The following is a 7,084-nucleotide window of genomic DNA, read 5'->3' as shown; positions in this document are numbered from 1 at the left end:
GATATGTCGTTAATTATGTGATGTATTATGTGTTATATGTGATATGTTGGTTGACTGTCGGTTTACATATTCGATGTTTACTGGTTTATTGCGTAACTTTCAATCCGTTAATCGGATTTGGGCGAAACGAAGGGTAGATAGAAGTATGTGTTGAATAGAATTCTATGAGTTGAATATTGATAAATGCTTATGATATGTGAGCAGAAGAGGCAAGACGTAGGAAAGGGAAACAGGTAGTTGAGGAGTAAGACGGTTGAGATTGGAAGCGAGTGCAGTGTAGTAAGCTTATACCAGGCAAGTGTTCTGAACTTTCTCGATATATTGTCGTGATTGATATTCATGTTTTATATTGCAAGTGCTTTGAAGCACTGAACCCTAAACCTTGATTCCAGTTATTGATCTTGAGCCGTAACCTGATTCTTTCTAGACCATTGATTGTTGTATACCCAAACACGAACCATAAATCTACGATACTACTCCACAAATACATATAAACTAAATACCAAACACTGAATTGAATTACTTATATACTCAACCAATTGTATTTTATGCTTTGGAAGCCCAAATCTTTGAAACCCTGAAACGTTGATTCCTTTGCTATCCAATTCTTTCATTACCCAGCATCTAAGCTTTGAAATTACCTTATTGATCCGTACAAGGATTGAAACCCTTTCATTGTTAAGCACTCATTATTGTTAATGATTCCGGTTATTATTTATTATTGTTCATTCTGTTATTATGTTAGAATTGGATTATTTTTATAAAATTGTGGACCAGATTCGTGGTCAGACCATATAATGGTCAAGTTAGGCCAATGTGTGCCTTGGATCCAGTAGTTAGAGCAATGATGCGTGCTTTGCTCGGGGTTAGTGTGTGACTGATCAGCAGCCTAACCTTGGTTTTTAAAATATAAGTATAATATCCAATTCTAAATCATAATCCATTGTTCACTTGATATCATAACCATGTACAACTGATGATAATTATTCTCAATTTTGTCATTGTGACTTGCTGAGCTAGTTAGCTCATTTGTGCGATATTGTTTCTGTTCTTTTCCAGTTAAAAAGGAACCGGTTGGTACCGAGGATCCCCAGTCCAGCGCGAGAGCTAGGGGTTCAGGTTGATTGAGCTGAGCTTGTAGGCTTCTTTTGGAATAATTTAAGTCTGTAAAAGTTTGTAATAATGTTTAATACTCAGTTTTGAGTTTGGAATGGTTGGGATTTAAACGTTTGTAATATAATAGTGTGTTTAGCTTGTGTGCATACTTTAACCTGTTGCGGTCCGTGGTGGTTGGTAAGTAGGGTCACTGCATATTATCATTATCTTTATTATTGTTATTAGCAGGTTATAAATAAGGTGTGTGGACCCCAAACTTCTGACCCGGGTTTGGAGGGCGCCACAGGTTTTGTATCAGAGCCACAGGTTATAAGTCACTGACACAAGCCTAGGTTGACGGGAATGGGTAGAGGGTTAGGAATAGAAGTAAGGAATATGATGATAAGACGTTGAGAGCTTAGGTGCTTCGGTATAACAGGTATTAGTGTAATTCGTGTTATGGTTCGAGATTCTTATATTGTGATATGCTTTCAGATAGCAGCGATGGCCGACTCTTTTATCCCCGTATCAGCTGATCACTCAGAGCCGTCAGTTGGAGCACCATCATCAGATCAACATCCTATTATTCCATCAGCATTGGATATTCTACCTTCACCGGTATTGCAGCCCGTACCACTGCAGGCTATTCCACCCCCAGGCATGAGGCCACCTGTTAGAGGACCCCCACCTGCTGATTCAAGCTTTACTAGTCATTCAGTCACAGGAGTACCTTTTTAGTTCTCTTCCTATCATGTCCCATATCATCAGTTTGAGGCTTGCCTTATGGAGCAGCGATTTCTTCAAGGTCAGATTCAGGAGTTACTACATATTATGCGTACCAGAGAGGTTGGGAGTGGTGAGAGGTGACTCAGAGAGAGGCTACAGGCATTTCGTAGGACAGCTACAGTGAAGATTGTTGAGGCTACACATGAGGACATCACCCCTGATTTCTTAGTAGAGTGGGCTAAGTGGGTCCTAGAAGAGCTTGAGGAGATTGGAGGTCCAGACTTGCCATGAGCCAGAGATTTAGAGATGGAGATGCTGAGCAGTATTGTGATGGTTATGTAGTATGTACAGTAGTGTGTAGTGTGTATGAGTAGACTTTTGAGTTGTATTTATAGACTAGCTATGCTGACTAGTGAATAGGTTGTTGTACCCTTTTGCTTTAACTTCTGAAGCATCTTTACGCTTGTACTACCCAAAACTTTTGATCTATATATATCAGTACCTTTTTCTTTCCATTACTGTCATTTACTTTATCGCACCTGTTTTACTTTACCTTATTTATTGCACCAGTTATACCCTGTGATACCATGTACCCTGTTTTCCATAACTGTTTATATTCTGTAAAGAAGCATGCAATTTACTTAGTTACAACTGTTTAAAAAAAAAGAGATATTTCTGTTTTACAAAACTTTTCTTTTATGCAAAAGATTTGATTCAAAAGTTAAATAAGTTGTTTGATTCTTTACAGAAAAATGCCTCTCAGAAGAAATACTTGCACCAACACCCAGAATGAAGAAACCAACAACAACAATAACAACCAAGATGATACAAACCCGAATGTAAACCCAGGACCCATAGACCCAGCAATAGCCCAGATTCTTCAAATCTTGGCCCAACAAACAGTTCACCTGGCACAATAAAAACAAAGACAGACCAACCCCCAGGTAACTTTTAAAACTTTTCAGGCAGTAAACCCACCAGAATTTAAGGGTTCCTTAAAGCCAATTGAAGCAAATGTTTGGTTAAAGGAAATAGTGAAGGCATTTGCCTTAGTAAAAGTAAAGGAAGAACAGAAGGTTGAGTTTGCAAGTTACTATCTGAAGAATGAGGCCACCTATTGGTGGGAGATGGTGAAGACATTGGAAGGTACAAATGTTATTACTTGGGAAAGGTTTAAGGAATTGTTTTTAGAAAAGTATTTTCCTCAGTTTGTTCAAGATCAAATGGAGCTGAAGTTTTTAGAATTAAAGCAAGGGAACATGTCGGTAACAGATTATGAAGGTAAGTTTGAGGAATTGTCAAGGTATGTGCCGTCGTATGTGGATACTGACAGGAAGAAGGCTAAAAGATTCCAGCAAGGTTTGAAACCATGGATCAGAGGGAAGGTAGCCATTTTTGAATTGGATACCTATGCAGGAGTTGTACAGAAGACTATGATTGCAGAGACAGAGAGTGAGATGTTTCAGATGGAAAAGGAAAGCAAGAAAAGGAAATTTGAAGGGAATGAGGGCCAGTCACAACCAGGGAAGTTTCCAAATTTTAAGAAGGGCAAGTTACAGCCAGGGAGGAATTTTAATTTCAGGAGACAAAATGCAAGCGACGGAGGCCAGGGCAACCGTCCAGTTAATGCGAATCAGCCGAATCAGTTGAGACTAACATTTTCGGATTGTCAAGTATGTGGGAAGAAGCATGGGGGAGTTTGTAATAAGTTGAATGTAGTTTGTTTCAAGTGCAACCAGAAAGGGTACTATTCAAGGGAGTGCCGAAATCAGCCAGCAAGAGAACCAACAAATAAGGATCAGCCTATCCGGAATCCAGCAGTGAAGGTTCCAGCCATTGGATTTACGTGCTTTAAGTGTGGGAAACCAGGACATATAGCCAGGGATTGCAAGACACCAGCCCCAGTCAGTAATGCATTGAGGATTATGGGATCTACCCCAACAGTGAATGAGACTCCAAGGGATAGAGTTTTTGATATGTCTGTGAAGGATGCTATCCAGGATACGGATGTCGTGGCAGGTACGCTTAATGTGAATTCTTTATGTGCCAAAGTATTAATAGATTTGGGAGCAACCCGATCATTTGTTTCACAAGATTTTGTTAGTAAGTTAAATTTTCCAGTTGAGTGTTTAAATGAAATAATGACTGTGGAATTAGCAAATCAAGAATGTGTATCTGTTAATCAAGTTTGTGGGAATTGTGAGATTGAGATTTCTGGTAGTAAGTTTTGCGTAGATTTGATATCATTTAAGTTAGGGGAGTTTGACGTTATATTAGGAATGGATTGGTTATCTAAGCACGATGCCCAGATAGATTGTCGCAATAAGAAGGTAATGGTGAAAACGCCAGACGAAAGGATAGTAACGTTCAAGGGACAGAAGCAAGTAAAGAAGTCCTTAACAATGATTCAAGCTAAGAAGTTATTACGGCAAGGATGCGAGCATTTTATAGCATATTTGATTGACAGAAGTCTAGAACAACAAAACTTGAAGATATTCCAGTTGTGAATGAATTTCCAGACGTGTTTCCCGACGAGTTACCAGGACTTCCTCCAGATAGAGAAATTGAATTTGCAATCGACTTAGCACCTAGAATAGAACCAGTATCCAAGGCCCCGTACAGAATGGCGCATGTTGAGATGAAAGAGCTAGCGAAGCAGTTGCAAGAGTTATTAGAGAAAGGAGTAATGAGACCCAGCGTATCCCCGTGGGGAGCCCCAATATTATTTGTCAAGAAGAAAGATGGAAGTATGAGACTGTGCATCGACTATAGAGAACTCAATAAGCTTACAATTAAGAACAAGTATCCGTTACCTAGAATTGATGATTTGTTTGACCAATTGAAGGGAGCCAAGTACTTCTCATAAATTGATTTAAGATCAGGATATCATCAACTAAAGATCAAGCCAGAAGATATACCAAAGACAGCTTTCAGAACAAGGTATGAACATTATGAATTTTTAGTAATGTCTTTTAGATTGACTAATGCTCCGACAGCGTTTATGGACCTGATGAACAGAATTTTCAAGGAATATTTGGACAAGTTCATTATTGTGTTTATAGATGATATTTTAATTTATTCAAAGACGGAAGAGGGTCATGAGGAACATTTAAGAACAGCTTTGGAGATTTTAAGGAAAAAGAAGTTATATGCTAAATTCTCAAAGTGTGAGTTTTGGCTACAGGAAGTTCAGTTCTTAGGATACATAGTTAGTAATGAAGGGATCAAAGTGGACCCGGCAAAGATCGAGGCAATTACGAATTGGGAGAGACCGAGAACACCCACCGAGATAAGAAGTTTCTTGGGATTGGCAGGATATTATCGACGATTCGTCCAGAATTTCTCAAGAATTGCAACACCATTGAAAAAGCTTACACGGAAGAATGAAAAGTTTATATGGAACGATAAGTACAAAGAGAGTTTTCAGGAGTTAAAGCGAAGATTAATCACGTCACCTGTTTTGTCGCTTCCAGAAGAACAAGGGAATTTCGTAATTTATAGCGATGCTTCTCACAAAGGATTATGATGTGTTCTAATGCAGCACGACAAGGTGATTGGGTATGCGTCAAGACAATTGAAACCGCACGAACAAAAGTATCCTACTCATGATTTGGAGCTAGCAGCCATAGTTTTCGCTCTGAAGATTTGGAGACATTATCTGTATGGAGAAAAGTGCGAGATTTTCACGGATCACAATAGCTTAAAGTACATATTCACCCAGAAGGAACTTAATATGAGGCAAAGGAGATGGTTAGAGTTGATCAAGGATTATGATTGCTCGATTAATTATCATCCCGGTCAAGCGAACGTTGTAGTAGACACGTTAAGTCGGAAGGAAATGTTAAATGAGTTATCAGTACCTGAAGATATATATAAGGAATTTCAGAAATTGGAATTGGAGATTAGAGTTTGCAAGCCTGAGGAAGCGAAAGTGTACAGTATAACTTTCCAATCGAAGTTATTGGAGAAAATAAAGAAATGTCAGGAAGATGTAATGGATCAAGATTTAAATCGTTTGGTAGGTGAAGAACTATGTAAGCAAAAGGATGATCAAGGTATTCTGAGGTTTTCATCTAGAATTTGGATTCCACCGGTGATGGAGTTAAAGAATGAAATTTTACAAGAGGCACATAGTTCAAGATATTCCATCCACCCAGAGAGTACCAAAATGTACAGAGATTTAAAGGAGAATTATTGGTGGCCAGACATGAAGAGAGAAATTACAGAATGGGTTAGCAAATGTTATACCTGTTAGAGAGTTAAAGTAGAGCATCAGAGACCAAGTGGATTATTACAGTCATAGGAGATTCCAGAGTGGAAGTGGGAACATATTACCATGGATTTCATAGTTGGATTACCAAGGACAAGGGCTAATCATGATGTCATTTGGGTTATAGTGGATAGACTTACCAAGTCAGCTCATTTTCTGCCTATAAATGAAAGATTTTCACTCGACAAGTTAGTCCACATGTACCTGAAGGAAATTGTAGTTCGTCATGGAGTTCCTGTGTCTATTGTATCTGATCGAGATCCAAGGTTTAATTCAAGATTTTGGAAAAGTTTTCAAGAATGTTTGGGAACAAGACTGAATATGAGTACGGCCTATCATGCCTAGTCGGATGGCCAAAGTGAAAGAACGATCCAGACAATCGAGGACATGTTGCGTGTTTGTGCTATTGATTTTAAAGGAAGTTGGGACAAACATTTACCTCTGGTAGAGTTTGCTTATAATAACAGTTATCACGCCAGTATTGGAATGCCACCCTATGAAGCCCTTTATGGACGCAAATGTAGATCTCCAGTGCATTGGGATGAAGTAGGAGAACGCAAGATACTTGGACCTGAACTGGTACAGCAGACAAAGGAAATTGTTGAAATTATCCAGAAGAGATTGATAGCCGCACAAGATCGTCAGAGGAAATGCGCAGACCAGTCAAGGAAAGACATGGAATTTGAAGAAGGAAACTTGGTATTACTGAAAGTATCACCGTGGAAAGGACTAACGAGGTTTGGGAAGAAAGGGAAGTTAAGCCCAAGATATGTCGGACCTTTTGAGATCCTAAAGCGCGTTGGCAAGGTAGCTTACGAATTGGCGTTACCACCGTACATGGAACACATTCACAATGTTTTTCACGTATCAATGCTTAAGAAGTATAATCCAGACTCCAGGCATGTAATAGAATATGAGCCAATAGAGCTTCAGGTAGATTTGTCATATGTAGAGAGTCCGATAGAGATCTTGGAGAAAAGAGAAAAGGTATTG

Source organism: Apium graveolens, chromosome 2 (assembly GCF_009905375.1).
Source record: "Apium graveolens cultivar Ventura chromosome 2, ASM990537v1, whole genome shotgun sequence".
NCBI classification, from domain to species: Eukaryota; Viridiplantae; Streptophyta; class Magnoliopsida; order Apiales; family Apiaceae; genus Apium; species Apium graveolens.
Note: the sequence above shows the minus strand (reverse complement) of the source record.